Source organism: Haematobia irritans, chromosome 1 (genome assembly GCF_050003625.1).
Source record: "Haematobia irritans isolate KBUSLIRL chromosome 1, ASM5000362v1, whole genome shotgun sequence".
NCBI classification, from domain to species: Eukaryota; Metazoa; Arthropoda; class Insecta; order Diptera; family Muscidae; genus Haematobia; species Haematobia irritans.
The window spans coordinates 87,017,750-87,038,936 of NC_134397.1; the positions used below are offsets into that span (position 1 = coordinate 87,017,750).

Genomic DNA, 21,187 nt, shown 5'->3' on the forward strand with positions numbered 1-21,187 from the left:
AAATGCCAAAAACCACTTATTTCCACGTAGGTTAACAAGCCTTCAATTTTTACAAAAATACCTTAAATGGCCTGAGGAGCAGTGGAAATGTGTTATAATTTCCTATGACTCAAAGTTTATCTTGCATGGATCGGGTGGTAGTACGAAATTTTATTACCAAGGCTGTAGGAAAGTCGTAATCTAAGAAATACAAAAAGATCCGTCATTCATGGTGGGGACTGGGCAAGTTATTGCCCGATTTATAGAGTCGAGGGTATCAAAAGATTCAACGGAAAAGGGGCAAAATCTTATTTTTACATACAGCGCACATTACAAAAAAATTATAATTTGAATTCATTGCAGTCGGAAAATGCATATAACGAAATAAGTAACTTTCAAATAGACAGATACATCAGTACTAATGAAGCACTGTGGCGTTTATTTTCATCAAATTCATGAAAGATATTCCACAGTTGTACATTTAGCAGTGCATTTGGAAAACGGCCAAAGAGTTTACTTCACTGAGGCTAATGGGGCACAACGAGCTGAGACCATTGAGACTTCTTTGCAATGTGTGAAGCAGCGACGCTGATGTACGTTGAAATGTCTAAGTATCAGTGCTGCCGCTAGTGAAAAATTGAGTGAAGTAGATTTTGGAAAAAAGTGGAGTAGATTGAATAAAATTGAAGTAGCATACATTTTTGAAAACAAAACAATAGAATTTATTTTATTATACCCTCCACCATAGGATGGGGGTATATTAACTTTGTCATTCCGTTTGTAACACATCGAAATATTGCTGTAAGACCCCATAAAGTATATTCTGGGTCGTGGTGAAATTCTGGGTCGATCTGAGCATGTCCGTCCGTCTGTTGAAATCACGCTAACTTCCGAACGAAAGAAGCTATCGACTTGAAACATGGCACAAGTATTTGTTACTGATGTAGGTCGGATGGTATTGCAAATGGGCCATATCGGTCCACTTTTACGTATAGCCCCCATATAAACGGACCCCCAAATTTGGCTTGCGATTGCTCTAAGAGAAGCAAATTTCATCCGGTCCGGCTGAAATTTGGTACATAGTTTCAGCATATGATCTCTAACAACCATGCAAAACTTGGTCCACATAGGTCCATAATTATATATAGCTCCCATATAAACTGATCCCCCGATTTGGCTTGCAGAGCCTCTAAGAAACCAAATTTCATCCGATCCGGCTGAAATTTGGTACATGGTGTAAGTATATGGTCTCTAAAAACTATGCAAAAATTGGTCCACATCGGTTAATAATTCAATGATTAAAACCGCTATGTTCATCGTAATTAAAGGAATAGGAAAAACAATTAGGTAATATGGGGGAAAATTTTAAAATTTGAAGCAGAACAAAAAGTGAAGCAGATTTTTGGAAGAAGGAGTGACGAAGTAAATTTTGTGAAAATGAAGCAAAATACTTCGATTGAAGTAGTAGCGGCAGCACTGCTAAGTATAACCCTTGGAATCAATTAACAACGAAATTCCAACGACGCAAACAATGAACCCCACTTCCAGATTGGCCGCAGGTGTTTTCCTCTGATGCATTAGGTCGCATGTGCAATGATGAATGTTTTTATTTGCGACTGCTGTTGGTAACTGTACGTAGACCAAAATCACTCGAGCATTTGAAAACTGTGAATGGATACCAATACCAAACATATCGAGAAGCATGCCAACTATTGGGTTTGCTGGAGAACCATTCTCATTGGGATTTAACAATTGCGGATCCAGTTGTTTCGTCAAATGCGTGCCAAATACGAACGTTGTTCGCAATTATCATCACAACCAATTCAGTTATGGAACAAATACAAAGACGACATATGTGAAGATATTTTGCATCGCTTGCGCATTCAAACGAATAATCCTGACATCCACATAACGGAAAATCGATCGATGTACGATGTATTCAACCAAGAATTAAATCGAGAACTGCAATACAATGTTGATACATTGCAGGAATTCGTTCGAAATAATGTGCCGTTGATGAATGAACAGAAAAACAAGTAACAGGTTGGCTGATAAGTCCCCGGTCTGACACATAGATGGCGTCGCTAGTATTAAATGCATATTATTTTTATATAGTACCAACCTTCAAATGATTCGTGTCAAAATTTGACGTCTGTAAGTCAATTAGTTTGTGAGATAGAGCGTCTTTTGTGAAGCAACTTTTGTTATTGTGGAAAAAAAGGAATTTCGTGTTTTGATAAAATACTGTTTTCTGAAGGGAAAAAATATGGTGGAAGCAAAAACTTGGCTTGATAATGAGTTTCCGGACTCTGCCCCAGGGAAATCAACAATAATTTATTGGTATGCAAAATTCAAGCGTGGTGAAATGAGCACGGAGGACGGTGAACGGAATGGACGCCCGAAAGAGGTTGTTACCGACGAAAACATCAAAAAAATCCACAAAATTATTTTGAATGACCGTAAAATGAAGTTGATCGAGATAGCAGAGGCCTTAAAGTTATCAAAGGAACGTGTTGGTCATATCATTCATCAATATTTGGATATGCGGAAGCTCTGTGCAAAATGGATGCCGCGCGAGCTCACATTTGACCAAAAAGACCAACGTGTTGATGATTCTGAGCGGTTTTTGCAGCTGTTAACTCGTAATACACCCGAGTTTTTCCGTCGATATGTGACAATGGATGAAACATGGCTCCATCACTACATTCCTGAGTCCAATCGACAGTCGGTTGAGTGGACAGGGACCGGTGAACCGTCTCCGAAGCGTGGAAAGACTCAAAAGTCCGCTGGCAAAGTAATGGCCTCTGTTTTTTGGGAAGCGCATGGAATAATTTTTATCGATTATCTTGAGAAGGGAAAAACCATCAACAGTGACTATTATATGGCGTTATTGGAGCGTTTGAAGGTCGAAATCGCGGCAAAACGGCCCCATATGAAGAAGAAAAAAGTGTTGTTCCGCCAAGACAACGCACCGTGCCACAAGTCATTGAGAACGATGGCAAAAATTCATGAATTGGGCTACGAATTGCTTTCCCACCCGTATTCTCCAGATCTGGCCCCCAGCGACTTTTTCTTGCTCTCAGACCTCAAAAGGATTCTCGCAGGGAAAAAATTTGGCTGCAATGAAGAGGTGATCGCCAAAACTGAGGCCTATTTTGAGGCAAAACCGAAAGAGTACTACCAAAATGGAATCAAAAAATTGGAAGGTCGTTATAATCGTTGTATCGCTCTTGAAGGGAACTATGTTGAATAATAAAAACGAATTTTGACCAAAAAATGTGTTTTTCTTTGTTAGACCGGGGACTTATCAGCCAACCTGTTATACGAAACATTAATACAAGCACCTGGAGGAACAAGGAAAACATTTATCATTTCACTGATTTTGGCCATTATTTGATCAAGATGTGACATAGCTTTTGCGTTAGCATCATCTGGAATTGCGGCGACTCCTCTAGATGGCAGTCGTACTGCACATTCTGCACTTAAGTTGCCACTCAATTTAAACACAACTGATACTCCAACATGCAATATTTCCCGATCCAGAGCAATGGAAAAATTGTTGATGCAATGCAAGCTCATTGTTTGGGATGAGTGCACGATGGCACGTAAGAAATCACTTGAAGCACTTACTTTCATACTGAAGAATCTTCGGCGAAGTAACAACATCTTTGGCAGTTTGATGATATAGTTGCAGGCGATTTCAGACAGACGTTGCCAGTAATTCCGCGTGGAACACCTGCAGATGAAATGAACGCTTGCCTTAAGGCATCACCTGTATGGAATAACCTAAAAACATTATTGCTAACCATATGAGAGTTTAACTTCAGAATGATCAAAGTGTTTCACAATTTTCCAAACAATTGTTGATACGACATCTGGATTAATTACTCTTACCAACGACTTTTACCGATTTGTAGACTCTCAATTAACTTTTATTGAAGGTTGGGTTAGGTTAGGTTAGGTTAGGTTATGTGGCAGCCCGATGTATCAGGCTCACTTAGACTATTCAGTCCATTGTGATACCACAGTGGTGAACTTCTCTCTTATCACTGAGTGCTGCCCATGTTAAGCTCAATGACAACTTTTATTGAAAATGTTTTGTTTTTTGATAATTGGTTGATAGTTTTGCTGCAAATAGAGGATGCTATGAGGAATGTGCTCCATCCAACCATCTTGCAGTCTATAGGGCTTTGCCCAAATAAATTTGACAAAAATTCTTTTCCTCTGTTGGTTAAGCTACTCTTGTAGTTTAGTCAACGCAATGGTTTTAAAGCTGAGATCAAAACAACAAATATGATTGAAGTACAAACCAACAATAAAAAACAAAAACGAATAAAGTTGTCCAAAACATTAGTGAGAATAATCAGAATTAGGCTTAGTTAAGTCAACGAGCAATTCTTGCCGCATAGAATAATGATGTACACGCACTGAATTACACCATTCAATCAATCAAAAATTGCTGGCGATTAGGTAACATACAAATCCTTTGAATCCGTAACACCTCCCGATGATGTAGTAAATTATCGAACGGAGTTTGTGAACTTTCTGGAGTTACCAGGATTTCCACCACATAACTTGCAACTCAAAGTTGGTACGGTTATATTGATATACGTTGCGTGTTCACGAGTTGGAAAAACCATCCGCTTAGTTTGTGTTAGCGTCAGCCCAAAAGTCAAAAAATATGGTTTACCAAAGAGCATTTCAATGAAATGGATAATTTGCGGACACGTATAAAGCTTCGATTCAGTAATTATTTTGGATTCAGTTTCATTTACTTATGGTGATTTCGTTTGGGGAAAAAGTGTTGCATACAAATGGTACAGCATATTATTTTGTTACCACAGTGTTGCCGAAACCCCTTGCAATGACAATACCGTTTGCGTGTGAAAACGAACAAAAAAGATGCAACAATGATATAAAATCAAAGAAATTTGGAGGAAATATTTCGATTATTATTAACAACTATTACTGGAATCTCGACTAACATGCAAATTTTTCTTGAACTAAGGGAAATTGTTAAAACTTTTGATTTTATATATTTTTAATGATCTTAATTCTACTCAGAGTACAAATTACATCCTTAACAAAGTTTTTAACTCGCCGTTGGTCATTTCGTCCAAGCAATGATGTTGTAACTTCTTCATAGTCGTCAGAAGAACCACTCTCCAATGGCGCATCTACAATGGTATTGGCCAAAAAAACGCATTTGCTTTTTGCATTTGGCTATTATATTAAAAATATTTAATATGGAATTTTGTTGTCGCGCCACTAAACAATTGATATGCTTCTTCATGGTAAATTAATCAGTTGTGTTGAAGAAATGTTGAAGAAAGAGGAAAAATAACAGGTTGGCTGATAAGTCCCCGGCCTGACACATAGATGACGTCGCTGGCATTAAATGCATATTATTTTTATATAGTGATGATTCGTGTCAAAATTTGACGTCTGTAAGTCAATTAGTTTGTGATATAGACCGTCTTTTGTGAAGCAACTTTTGTTATTGTGAAAAAAATGGGAAAAAGACATTTCGTGTTTTAATAAAATACTTTTTTTCTGAAGGGAAAAATACGGTGTAAGCAAAAACTTGGCTTGATATTGAATTTCCGGACTCTGCCCCAGGGAAATCAACAATAATTTATTGGTATGCAAAATTCAAGCGTGGTGAAATGAGCACGGAGGACGGTGAACGCAGTGGACGCCCGAAAGAGGTGGTTACCGACGAAAACATCAAAAAAATCCACAAAATGATTTTGAATGACCGTAAAATGAAGTTGATCGAGATAGCAGAGGCCTTAAAGATATCAAAGGAACGTGTGGGTCATATCATTCATCAATATTTGGATATGCGGAAGCTCTGTGCAAAATGGGTGCCGCGCGAGCTCACATTTGACCAAAAACAACAACGTGTTGATGATTCTGAGCGATGTTTGCAGCTGTTAACTCGTAATACACCCGAGTTTTCCGTCGATATGTGACAATGGATGACAAGACAACGCACCGTGCCACAAGTCATTGAGAACGATGGCAAAAATTCATGAATTGGGCTTCGAATTACATCAATGAATTTAGGTCCAATTAGGTAAATAAAACATAAAAGGAACAGAAAGAATTGACCAAGCAATCAGTTAAACACTGCTTTTTCCGCCCTACTTTCAAGTATTCTGACATAATTTCTGTATAATGAAGTATTTTCTGGTCCTGTCAATATTCATTATATATAATTTCCCTATAGGAAACTGTCTTTAAAGACTTTCTATATAAAACTCTCTTCATTAAATTCGCAATGTACTCGAAATTAACCATATTGAGAAATGTTCAACATTTTAAAGGTCCTGCGACCTCGCCAGGTTTTTATATTGATTCTAAATATACACTTTATTACCTTTTATTTGGATACCATATATACATTTTTGATAATTATGCGATAAAAAAATTGATAACTAAAATTAGGTATCCATAACTCATTACAATTTGCATTGCAGAAAAAACTCTCATTAGACGTTGCATTATATTTCGACGAGTTATAGTGACTAACTTATAATGACAATATGAGTAATAACTACTTCTCAGTAATTTGTGATGATTTTTCTCAAAAAGTAATGCAGTTGATCGATAATGTCTTAATAAAATATTGATAAAAAATTCTAACCAATATTTAATCTAACGTTGATTCTAAAATGTTTTCAAGTATTTCATAATAATGATGCTTTAAATGAATATATGTAGGTACGAGGGAGGTTCGGAAACTTATTAGCCTATCAATGAAAGAGAATAGTTAGTTTTTCAAAAATATTTTTATTTCTCAATATAATCTCCTGAATCTTCAATACACTTAGTCCAACGCTTTTCGAGCAATTCTATTCCTTGATTAAAATAGTTTTCCTCAAGGTCTTCAAATAAGTGGTTTACAACTGTAATTGCATCTTCATTTGAGGTAAAACGCGTGCAAGGATTTTATTAAATTTTTTTAGAATAAGGTGGGTGGTCAATTCGTTGATTTTAGCCATTGTTAAAACAATCTGGTGCGCTGGTGCGTTGTCTTGATGAAATTTTTTTTTTGTGTTGTAAGCCAGGACGTTTTTCTCGAATTTGTACATTTAATTGATCCAAAAGGTTGCAATAATATTCCGAATATATTGTTTTACCCTTTTGCAGATAGTCAATCAATAAAATAACTTTGAAGTCCCAAAAAACCGTTACCATAACCTTACCAGCCCATTGAATTGTTTTTGCCTTTCTGGGACACTTCCTCCAGCTTCAGTCCATTGTTTGGATTGTTCTTTTGTCTCTGGAGTATAGTGGTGGATCCATGTCTCATCAGCAGTTATGAAACGACGCTTAAAATCCATTTTATTTCGCTTAAAATGATCCAAACAAGCTTGAGAAATGTTCATTCTTATGCGTTTTTGATCGACTGTTAACAAATGCGGCACCCATCTGCAGAAAGTTTTTTCATCTGTAGTTCTTCATGCAAAATTAAATGGACTCGATCATTTGAGATGCACATGATATTAGCAATTTCACGCACTTTTATTCGTCATTCATTTAATACCATATCATGCACTTTGGCTACAATTTCTGTTGTTGTTGCTGTTTTTGGACGTCCACTACGGTTCAACTTCAATGCTTGTACGACCACGTTTAAATTCAGCAACCCAATTTTTTACTGTTGCATATGAAGGGGCACTTTCACCTGACACATTCACCATATCATTATGAATTTCTTGTCCCGATAAACCTTTTTTATGTAAATATTTAATGACAGCACGCATTTCTAATTTTTCAATTGTAAAAAAATTGCCGATGCGTCTATTTTGAACACCTGTTTATATATGAAGGAGTTGCCAGATCGAAACAAAATTTAACATGTGTTTATAACAGAGATGGAAGTTGCCAAAACACTTAACTTTTTTCTGTTTATACCGCGCTTTTTGTGCTAGGCTAACAAGTTTCGGAACTGCCCTCGTATATTACAAAGTAATTTACGAATTTAACTCACTTGTTTGTTTAGTAAGTTTTCTAGTTTAATTTTGGAAATTATTTGCGTTTAATTCATTCTACACTGAAAAAAGCATGCCCGGTTCCAAAGATTTTGTCTTTACTTTAAAAATATTGGTATTGATTTCGAGCCAAAGACGCGGAGAATACAAATAAGGATACATTTAACACACAGCTCTCTTTTAAATTTGGGTTTTGTGTACTTGCTTCTAGGAAGCAAATTTTAATTTTTCGTTTTTTCAGCTTGTTTTCTTCATATGCTATCAAAGTCCTTTAAAACGAGTTACTACGACTTCCAATAGAAATAGCATAATTTCTACTGGAAGTCGAGTCTGAATGTGGAAACTAAAGTTTTCGTTAACTCGTTTTAAAGGACATTGATAGCATATGAAGCAAACAAGCTGAAAAAAGGAAAAATTAAAATAAAATATAAATTAAAATAAATAAATAAAATAATATTCAATTCAATTAAAAAAACAATATATATATATATATATATATATATATATATATATATATATATATATATATATATATATATATATATATATATATATATATATATATATATATATATATATATATATATATATATATATATATATATATATATATATATATATATATATATATATATATATATATATATATATATATATATATATATATATATATATATATATATATATATATATATATATATATATATATATATATATATTTTTTTTTTTTTTTTTTTTTTTTTTTTTAAATTGAATTGAATATTATTTTATTGCATGTTTATTTGTATAATTTTTATTCTTTTGCTGCTAAATCTACCCGGAATATAGACATAAACTATTCGTTTATCAGAATAAAATGTTAACACAGATGTAATTATATTTGCGTACTAGCTGCATATTCATTTCAGCTTCGATTAAGAGCAGTCGATTAAGGTTAACGACCAGTTGTTAATAATTGATAAGAAATATTTCTTGACATTAACTGCGGTCGGAGATCAGTTTACGAATGGAGATTAAATAATTAAAATGTTCACGGGAATTTATTCTCTTACAATCTTTATGACAACCGTACTGTTGGTTCAGAATTACAAAATGTCTTGTGCATTTCCCAAAACTGAAATTGCTGCAATCAGTACAGTGAAACCGAATGAAAAGACTGCAACATTCGCACAGGAAATACAGCCAAAATTTATTGAATTGAAAGTCATACTAGGAAATACTTTTCAAAATTTGGTACAAAATATATATCAAATATACGAGGACACAAGCACATTATTAGTTCAGTTAAGATATTATGCAGTGGATGTTCTGAACATATTTAATAGTGAAATTTTGGATATCAGCGAATTAGATTTTCAGCTCAGTAGCTTAAAACACGGATTTGGAAACTTAGCTAACAGTGTTGACCACCATTTGCTATTGGCTGTAAACCAACTAAATGAAACTCTGATGAATAATACTGCACAACATGATTGGTGGACTGCGTACATAAAAAAAAAACTGCATTCCATAAATAATACCCAACTATACAATGAACGCTGCAGAACGTTAGATGAATTTATACAGCGCGGTAATGCTGAACTCCAGAACTGCTGCAAAATTGCTTTGAGACCCTTAAAATCATTGTGCAAAGATACAACCTTTCTACTTTTGGAAACTGTGCACGACATCTTAAAAACTATAGACCGCTTGGAAACATGTCTAGAACGTTATAAATCAAACACCGAAAATGTGGTGGATTGCATATCGTTGGCGTACTTTGACATTAGCAATGTTGTACTTCGAGTTGTCTACAATCGTCACTTTTTGGGCAATGTTTCACCAGTATGGACTATATATACTAAAACATGTTTTGCGATTGTACTAATAGACATAAAGCAATAGAAACTTTAAATCTATATCTACTTAATATTATATCTGCTTAATAAATAAAGAGATATTGTTATGAACGAGTTCAAATACAATACATATGCACAGAAAACTAGTCTTTATATGATTAAACTTAAGCGATCAATAAATGGAAAACTCATTTTATACACACAATACATTGTATGCTATTTAGTAACGAGTATTTTATTTTAAGGTGAAACAAATTATTTTTTTACATTTCCAATAGTTATTATATATTTATAAAATATAAGGATAAAACCTATATTTAGTAATAATTATAATTATATCTTCTAATATTGTTTTTTTTTTGTTTTTTTTTTTTTGATATTTCTCTAATTACACGAAGAGTTATTAAAACATATATTATAATATAATATGTGGCCAATATATCCCGGTGGTCATTTAGCCTACAATTATGCATACCTTATATTTTTAAATGACCAAGGTGAGGGTTCTCATGACACGCGTGAATCACGTGAGTATTGAACAAAATCCAAAGCAACTCTCCTGAATGTGCGTGAATGGAACTAAAATAAATATGTCGTGCGTGAGCGTGAGTGAGAAATAGAAACGGTTCGTAAATGTAAATTTCTGCGAAATCACGCTCATGAAAATAATCTAGATTTTATTCAAACTCGTATGTTAGCTGAAATTAATTTAGCTCTCGAACTGTATTCTATTTTTGGATTTTGTTACTTTTGCAGATTTCCGTTTGGAAAATATCGTGAGTTGCGTGAATTTGTCGTGAATCGTGCGTGAACGTGAGTCTTTAAAAGTAGTTCGTGAGTACTGGTTGTTATTTCGTGAATGTGCGTGAGTGGGATTGGCTACCACACGTATCGTGCGTGAATAAATATTTTACTTCGTGAATGTGCCTGAGTGTGAGTGAATTTTCAGTCACGCGCACACCTCTACATCTCGATAAATAAGGTAAATACCAAAGGTCTGCACTGTTCCATTTGTATATTAAGAGTGAGAAAGAGAACATGTTGTTCTCTTTCTCAAGTACTTACATTTTTATTGTTCCTTTTTTTCGGAACACATTTTTTCGGATAAGTACTCGTCGGTATTTGATAAGGAAGTGTCCTCTTCATTTCACTGCTTGCGCTCTGAGAGAAAGATAGTGTATGTACTATATTTGACAACGAATTGCATACATGTAGTAAAAAGTTATTCGAAGCAGACCTCTAGTAAATACTTGGGACGCATGTTAGATATGTAAAAGGGCTGTCAAAAATTTTTGGGCGTTATACATTCGGCCACACTGTAAGTATTCTTTACAAACACAGACATTCCGTCCGGAAAACTTATAGTCTGGGCGGCGCATTAGTACCATTCCGAGAAGCCAATTGAACATATGTATGTTAATGACCGTCGTTTCTATATTTCAATTTTACTGTCCTGAAATCTGATAATTATTTGGAGTAAGAGAAATATTCTTAAACTAGCTGGGTCCGGTCCGAGTGGCTGACCCTACACCCAGAAAAAAGTGCCTTCGAAACTAAAGGAAAAAATGTTTATCAATTTAGTTTAGTCATTTTATTTCCATTAAGTTAAATTTTTGTGTGAAATAATAAAATTTACTTGTTTCAGTAAAAAATCCTAAACTGAAAGCAGTTAGGAATAGTTCATTAACTAGAATAAGGCATAGAATTTTACTAATACTGTTTTCTTCGCTGGGTATAAGAATTTACTACTGAACAAGAAAATTTTATTCACTGATAGCAAAGCATTCATAAAAATAAACAAAAACCGAACTAAAACCAAGATTCCTCAAATTTAGTAAAATTTCTTATTGCGCATCAGTTGTGTGTTGTTTGTTTCTTTCAATGAACGGATAATGCGGACTTTCTGTGTTTTATGTGAACACAAAAAATGAAAGTGTAATTGAAAAAAAAAAATTACCTGTTTTTTGTTCTGCATTTATAATTTATTTTTATTTGCAGTTACATGATGTCTGCGTTGGTACATTTGATGGGCACGAAGTAAATATGGAATGATTACTTATTGTTGAAATTGAACCAAAATAGAGTGTGTAAAAATATGTTATGTGATGTTTGCTTGCACGACATTATAAATACAAATAAATAATGAGTTAGTTTATAAATAAATAAAAACAAATAAATAAAGTTAGTTTTGTGTTTTCTTTTCTCAAGTGGCGTCCTTTTTTCGACGACGAAAAAATTTTTTTCATAAAGATCAAAACATTTTAGGTTGTGACCATGTTCTTTTAACTGGAAGAAAAACATTTTTGACGAATACCATAACATGTTAGATCGTTACCATTGTCTTTTAATGGAAACAAAATTATTTTTATTAATGTAATAACATTTTAGATAAGGACAATTTTATTTTTCTTAGAACCATGTTCACTGAGCCAACATGGTTGCTGGTGAAAATGTTACATGGTCGCCGCAAAAATAGGTCCTATCATATTATTTTGCTCTTCGAATATGATTGTGACAATCATGTTTCTTCTCTGCGTGTACATTTTCATTTTTGTAAACAGTTAGGACGAAGAGTTTTCAAAGGAAACTATTGTACTTGTACCTGCTATGAGCGCAGATACTTATTAATATGTATACAATAGTTGTTGGAATCATATGACAATGTGGAGGCCAAAATTAATATTCGATGAGACTCAGGTTTCGTACTTGAATATATTTTTTTATTGAATGACAACTCATGTGAAAAACTAAAATTATATTATATCAAAGGCAACTGTGATGAATTCAAATTATATTTGTTATAGTATTCTTGTGTACCTACACTACCCCCCTCCAGGAGAATCTATGTTTAGTAAATTGAATGTTACGCGCATATTATTTCTGTCAATAGCATCTTTATTTCCAGATTCAGCCGCATCCACAATAGCTGGTTTCAACCGATCTATTGAGATACTCAAATTCTTTCCTTTTACATCTACAACAAAATATTTTTGATTTTTCTCAATTACTCTGTAAAGTCATTCATATGGGTACTGCAATGATTCTATCTGTTATACACGCACAAACACAAATTTGCAACTACTTAAATCTTTCGGAATAGAAACGTTACCGTCTGCTTTCTTATGATGCGATAAATTCGAGTATGTATCCTTAAAGCGCTCCTTTAATTATTGGACACAATCAGAAGTCAATTCGGCTCGACCATATCACCCGGCAATTTTAAATTCTGTCCATAGACCATTTCTGCTGGGGATGCCTGCAGATCTTCCTTGACAACATATCTCAAACTAGTAATACAGCAGGCAGCGCATCATACCACTTATTTTGTTTCCCACCTTCCACGCTTTCATGCCGATTGTATGTCCCTAGTAAATTGTGATATAAATTCAAGGTAGGCACCTTGACCACAAAACCACCACAAAAATTATGACCGAATTGTATTCAATTAAACACTTAATTGAATTTGGAAACGGATTCAATTAATATGTTAATTGATTCAATTAATTATTTAATCAAATCCGAATAAAATCCAATTTAAAAAAAAATATTCATATTTGTTACGTTTCCAATTAAAATATTCAATAGAAGAAGTTGGCAACCCTGTCGGAACAACATAAAAAAATACGGATCTCAAGCCCACTGCAATATTTTAATTTAAAACTGTGAAAACTAAACGTTTTACCCTGTTAGAATAATCTTAAATACAAAAAGCATAGTTATTATATAATCAAAAATGCCAGTAAGCGGACGTAGAAGTTTAAAACAAAAGAAAGTTTTATGTGCTCAATGTAAAGTGGAAGGAAAATACGATTACATTGCTTGTGATGACTGTGCGAAAACATACCATGTAATGTGTACGAAATTGACCAAAGCGCAATACGATCATCAGTTGAAAAATTAAGATGATGAATATGTATGTCATATGTGCAATGCAAACAATGTAAAAATTGATGTTACAATTGTCGAACGACTGGAAAGAATGGATGCAAAGCTAAAAAAAACTAGATCAGCTGCACGATTCAATGAACTTCATGGCTGCTAAGTTCGATGAGACAATGAGTGGTGTAACTGCAAACAAAAAGAAAATAAAAACTGTAGAAAAAGAAAATGCGAAACTTAAAGGTGAAATTAAACTATTGAAAGAATCTGTGAAAATGTTAAATGATCAAATGGTCAAAAATGATTGTGTCATAACTGATATAGACACAAGTGATGGTAAAAGTGCAGCATCCGCCGTCCGTGAACTTTCTCAGGCGGCTGGAATTAATATTAATGATAAAATTGAAGAAACTTACTTCTTAAAAAAGAAAAATTCTAACAATCCAAAGCTATCATTAGTGATTAAATTTAACTCAAAGACTTAGAAGAATAAATTGATGGAAGCAAAACCAACGTTATTTAGTGGAGACTCAGATTAAGTTTGTATCTCCGGACAACAATCAAAATTCTTCACTGACAGAAATCAATTGTAAGTGGTACACACATTTGCGAATGTTGTTAATTTGATATGCGATGGACTGGATGCGAAATATAGAGGAGTTCGAGCACTGTTTATCGATTTCTCTTAAGCTTTTGATTTAGTCGATCATGCTATATTATTGGAATTATTGTAGTTTTTAAAAAGGAAGAGAACAGCTTGTGGTAGTAAATAACAAAAAGTGAAATCCGAGTTGTTGAACATGGTGTACCTCAAGGTAGTGTGTTGGGACCATTACTTTTCACAATCTACGTGAATGACATCTCCAATATTAATATAAGCGGTAAACTAATTATGTATGCAGATGATATATCACTGTTTTATCCTTATAATCATAATGTTATACTAAAATCCCAAATGGAAACGGATTTTAATAAGATTCATGAACACTGCAGATTTAACAAACTTGTCTTGAATCCAGAAATGACAAAGATGATAATGCGCTTTCGTCCAAATTGTACTGAAAATGAGAAATTATTTACAATCCACGATGATGGAACGGAAATTCGTGAGAGCAATATGATAAAATACTTGGGATTGCACTTTCAGAGCAATTTGTCATGGAATCTGCATATACAGGAATTAAAAGCTAAAGTAGCTGCAGCAATTGATATAAAAATAAATTTGATGTAAATACAAAAATGTTGCTTTACAATGCTTTATTACATAGTCACTTCAATTATCTACCTATGATCTATGCATATAAAAATAAGGCTCAACTGAAATCTCTTCAGAGAATACTAAACAAAGCACTTAAAATCGCAAATAATCTTCCTGTGCGTTTTTCCACGTGGATGTGTCTAAATTAACTCTACCCATACAGGGTTTATATAAGATGCAGTTGATTACCCATATGTTTAAATCAGTGAGAAACTTAATTCCTAATCCCATTGAATTTACTGTTAGTCAATCTGCTTTTAATACTCGATATGGCTCTATCTTAAGAGTAAAAAGGTGTCGTCTTGAGGTTACAAAACAAATAATAGGGTTGAGTTTAACAGTTGCCCTGATAATATAAAGAACTTAACACATATATCGATTTTCAAAAGGCATTTAAAGAGCAAAAACTAGGTAACCACATCTCATTACAATTTACATTACCAGGAGTACAGCTGCCATTACACATTGCATTATATTGCAGTGAGTTATAGTGAATAACTTGTAATGACAATAATAACTACTTCTCGGTAATTTTCGATCTCATTTAGATGATTTGTTACATTTTTGTTTATTTCTACAATATTCGCTTCTATTCAAGTAATGTTCATATTACAGCATTACTCGCCATATTTTGATCCATTGTGATCGGCTAGAGAAGTCAATATTTTCGAGATTTGGTTGCCTGTGGCAATAAGTGGCTATGTTCCAAACTTTGGTACAACTACAAATACAAGATTACCGGGTAATGAGAGTTTTTGCAGGTATAGTTTGCCATTTGTTTTTATTATTATTAAATCATGAATAATTATATAACTGATTACACAGTGCAACACAAAAAAATCCAAACAAAAAATCTTTTATCCCAGCCGAAAGTACTCGACGAGAGGAGAAAAGTAATTTCTGGATTTTGCGAGATTGGTTGCCGTTCGTCTCTTATGAGGCTCTAAAGTTTTGCCGCCAAATTCGACTTTGAGCACTTTTTGCAATTTTTGTATTTGTATTCAATATTTTATTTTTGTGAATTATGCTATAGACAAAAGAATTTGGAAAAAATTGCCACTTTGAATTGTTGAATACCCCAAAAATAAATTTATATAATTTTTCGAGCTATGCACCCAGAAAAAAGTGTCTTCGAAACTAAAGGAAAAAATGTTCATCAATTTAGTTTAGCCATTTTATTTCCATTCAGTTAAATATTTGTGTGAAATAATAAAATTTACTTGCTTCAGTAAAAAAATCCTAAACTGAAAGCAGTTAGGAATAGTTCATTAACTAGAATAAGGCATGGAATTTTACTACTAATAATGTTCTCTTCGCTGGATATAAGAATTTACTACTGAAAAAGAAAATTTTAGTCAGTGATAACAAAGCATTCGTAAAAATAAACAAAAACCGAACTAAAATCAAATTTCCTCAAATTTAGTAAGATTTTTTAAAAAATGATAATTCTGACTTCCTTTATTATAGAAAGCTTATCATACATACGAATGACACTTGGCATAGAAAAATATTTTAGTTCATTCGTACTAAGAAGTATTCAATCATTTCAAGACTTACGGAAACACACTTGTTAGAATATAGGAAAATTTCCTACATTTCTTTTATCTACCTGTAATCGATACCTGTCATCGATGTAATCGATACCTGTCATCGATGTAATCGATACCTGTCATCGATGTAATCGATGTGTTTGCGCGTGGGTTGTTTTTTTAGTTGGAATCGCGTTGTTATGGTATACTGAGAGATTGTTAAAAATAATATAGTAAATTAATATAATAAAAAAAACAAATATAATATATAAAATATTTGTTATTTTAAATTAGTGGGAAAAATGTTCGATTTTTGAAAATTGGTTTATAAAAAAGAAAACACCAGCAGTATAACAACCCCGTCATTCGACTTCATTTTGGAATCTTCAATTATCAGGTAATATTCAGTGACGCTAACCTTCTGTGAAAAAATTGGTTTAGGATTTTTTGTTTATATTTGTATACAGAAAAAAAGTGTCTCGTAAATTTAAGAAGATTTTTACAATAATTTATTACAAGAATTTTCCAGAATTTTAGTTCATTTTTCGTATCTTCAACGAAAATTAACTACTCGAAAGGAAATTTTACAAATTCTAAGTAGCAATCGTTTAGTTCATGGCCTACAAAATACGATGGAAATTTCCTTAAAAAAATTCTTAACTGGTAGTTAAAAATTCGTTTGTCATGCTATAAAACTACTTGTGAAATGTAAATTATTTTCTAAAAAATAAGTGTAATTTACTATAAGATTTTTTGGTATGAGAAAATAGGGTTTGATAGTCGGCTACTGCCTAAACAAATTTGCCAGCATATCTCTTTTCCTTTGCCAAACTCAAATCATCGATTTGAATGTATTTGGCTGGGTTTGTTTTTGAGCGTGAAGAAGATAGAGGAAGCACGCTCAAAAACAAACCCAGCCAAATACATTCAAATCGATGATTTGAGTTTGACATAGGAAAAGAGATATGCTGGCAAATTTGTTTAGGCAATAGCCGACTATCAAAACCCTTTTTCGGGAGGTTCAAGTGTAGTTCACTTTGGGTTGAGTGAATTACCCGAATTTATTCTGATTATTGGTTGATAGTTTTGCTGCAAATAGAGGATGCTGATGAGGAATGTGGTAATTCCGAAACAGCTGTACATCCAACCATTTTGCAGTCTATAGGGCTTTGCCCAAATAAATTTGACAAGCATACTTTTCCTCTGTTGGTTAAGCTACACTTGTAGTTTAGTCAATGCATGGCTTTAAGCTGAGATCAAAAACAACAATAACGATTGAAGAGAAGCCAATTATAACAAACAAAACGTTATATTTTTAATGTAAAAAACAAATATTTAATTTCAGAATAACCCCTTAAAAATTTGGAAAAATTTTTAGTACTCCTTTGCTTGTAATTTAATAGTGAATTGGTAAGGATTCCTTAACTTTCTTTTAACCCTGTACAGTCATCCTTATTTTTTGTACATTAACGTCATCCTTCGTCATTTTGACTACGGCTCATTTCAAGACGCTATAATTTTCATCGTGAGCGAAAAAGTGAACCAAACTTGAATTTATTTTCTTATTCTATTTGGTTTTAAGTAGTATAACACAAAAATTCATAAAACGGTCGAATTAGTATAACTTAAATTTACCATTTCCAAATAGACTAAAATGCATTTTAAATCGAAAATGAAATTACGTATCGTCATTTTGACGAATGATGACTGTCTAGGGTTAACCATAATATTTTTATGCATATTATTATTTTTTTCATTAGATTTTTTGGAAACCTATTTAATAATTTTAATTAATGTACAAAATATATATTTAATTTCAGAGTAACCCAAATAAATTTTGACAACTTTTTATATTTCCCCTCAACGTACAAATTAATAGAGAATTGATACGTTTTATATTAAAACTTTGTCTTTCTTTCAACTAGAATATTTATTTTATTATATCCTTCACATCGATAACAACAAAGTTTTATGAGTTTATACACTCAAAAAAAAGTGAACTCTCTATTTCACTAAAGCCAATTTAACTTTATATTAGTTCATAGAATCATTATGTTTGGAAAAAGTTTACTTTACTCAAATAATTTTTTGCGTACGTTAGTTAAATGAACTAAAAAACAGGAAAAAATTATACAAAAATAAAGCATAAAGGTTTCCTAATTTCGTATTTCTCACAAAATAGTTCATTATTTCTTTAAATTTGTAAATTTTACCAAAAATGTGTCCATCATGAACTTCGTATGGCACTAAAGACATTCTTGCAATTTTGAACTCCAAGATTTCTCTTAAAACTACAAAATTTTCTTTAACAAGTGCAAAAACTTAGTTATGTCTAATAAATTTTCTTGAATTTGTCGAAAAATATTTACTTATTTTTACCATATCGGAGTGATGCCAGCGCTTGTAATACCGTTTAGTTAAAATTTTCTAAAAAAAATCAAAATTTTCTAAAATTAATCGAAAGTTATCTTTCCTGGTGGGTTCACTGTTTTTTCAGTGTATAAAATACTTCATTATTTCTCTAATTGTTTCAGGTACAAATTTTATGAGATACGTTTTCCACAGAAAAGTTGAATTCCTTACACCATTTGATAAAATGCCCCCAAATATGGTAAGTTGCAAGCAAATATAGAGAATTAAAAACTTATATTTCATTACATGGTGTTAATTTTTAACAATTTTCATTATTGCTTCCATTTTTTTCCAGCAAGATATGTGAAAAAATTACCTACGATGAATAAAAAAAGGATAAGTCAAAATGTCCAAACAGCGAGTTCAAATGAACTACTCTCTGTTCCACGTGGTCATAATTTGTATTCACAAAAAACATTGTATTAAGAACTTTCATCATAAGTTTTTATAATAAAGTACTTTTGCTTAAAGAAAGTTTAATTTTAATGTATGAACATTTTCATAATAGTAAAACGATTTGTTGTTCCTTTAATTATTTAATTTCTCTGTACTGTGGAAGGATTGATTTAAAAATAGTTTAGTTGTCGACATTTTAAAGAGACTGTAAACCAATTTTTATTATCGGGTTTCCCACAAAATAAGCAAGTAAACCAAAAAAATATTGACTTTTTAACTTGGTAGGGGTATATAAATCTTATGGTGTAGTAAAAATGAACTAAAATACAATGTTATAGATGAACTAAAATTTAAGAGAATTATAAACTAGACAAGTTGAAAAAAATCTTAAGGGCTAAATCATGGTCAATATTACTACAGTTTAGTTCATTTTGCAATGGAAATGGGTTCACTGTTTTTTCAGTGTAGGTATTGAAATTGTAAAAGGTGGACAAAATTGCTAGGCAGCAACTTATTCAAAGTGAAAGGTACTAGAAGAAGAAAAAAATGTGTTTTAATATTTCAAGGCCAGTCGATGCTGTTGATTCTAAATAAATATATTTAATATATTAATAAAACATGTCTTTTATTGAAGAAAAAAATGCTTATATAAATACATAAAATTGTATTTAAAAACGAAGGTAAGCAGTTCTAAATTTGAAGTAAAAAGTTTACCACAAATATGTAACATAAGATTTGTCCAAATGAATGAAAAAAGTTCAATAAAATCATTCCATATATGAATTCAATTCAGTCAATTTTTTTCATTCTGTAGTATTTATAGTGGTACATAAATATAGGAAAATGTTAAATAAAATATGGAATGCATTCTACCTAATTTCTACGAAAATCACATCGTTCAAACAAATAAAAATGTCTTTGGCGCTATACGAAGTTCAACTTTCTTCACAATGAGTTCATTTTAACTTAAAGAAGGGGTCACTTTTTTTGGGTGTACCGTTGATGTTGTTGCATTATCACATTGGCATACACACACAATTGAGAACGCACATTACTGTAAATCAGGGATGGGCAGAGAGGATTTGTGTTTGTGTGCGTTTTCAATTGATCGCTCTCTTTATGCACTTCGAGAAATGATACTTAATAATTGTATTAAGTTAGTTTTTTTATGAGATTTTTAGAAAAGACTTTAAAGACGTATTTCTGTCATTGATACAGAATTTTAATGTAATTAACTTTTTAACGAAACGAAACATTATTTGGATGTCTAAAGAGGCACTGTACTAAAAAATTACCATATAAAATCGTAAAATATTAAGTGTTTTTTGTTTGTTGTGTATTTTCCTTTGATTCGAAATAGTAAAATAAATTATATTTTAAGGGTTTCAAATACGCACAATAGAAAAAATTCAATAATTATTAAAAAAATATTTTTTTATTACATCTGGTTATTATTTGATTGATAGTTATGAATTCTGGAAACAAAAAATTATATTGCAAGTACTCATTTATTTCGAATTTCATGTAATCGCTGAACAACATGCGACAACACACCCAGCTCGATCGGTTGCTCTAGCGAGACTGAAATGTGTTATCAAAATACAAATTCATTTCGTCGTGTGTAAAAAACCGTGTTGAGACTTAACTGAGCGAGAGAATATTCTTCGGTTGCGTTGGCGGTAATCTCACATCACCTACTTTGAAAGCTATTCACAATTACATCATAAAAAAGATGACTTTTCCCTGTGGTATATGTAACCAGGAGACTTCTGGAACAAATTGCTTACTATGTCGATCGTTTAATATGTGGTTTCATGTGGACTGCGAGAATGTTTCTAAAAGCTTATTTAGCATATTAGACAAAAACCGCAACCTTGCTTACACTTGCACGAAATG

At 32.4% G+C, this 21,187-nt stretch overlaps 1 protein-coding gene across 3 annotated transcripts in view; it reads right to left on the reverse strand.

Annotated features, from left to right (window-relative positions):
• LOC142221354 (uncharacterized) overlaps window positions 1-21,187 on the reverse strand; it is a 159,075-nt gene that overhangs the window by 109,245 nt on the left and 28,643 nt on the right. Inside the window, exon 1 of one of the 3 annotated variants that reach the window (XM_075291068.1) lies at window positions 13,662-13,802. The exons of the other annotated variants lie outside the window; for them this stretch is intronic. The gene's annotated coding sequence lies outside the window, so the exon portion shown is untranslated. Of the gene's footprint in view, window positions 1-13,661; window positions 13,803-21,187 lie in introns of those variants that run through there. 3 annotated transcript variants of the gene reach the window in all.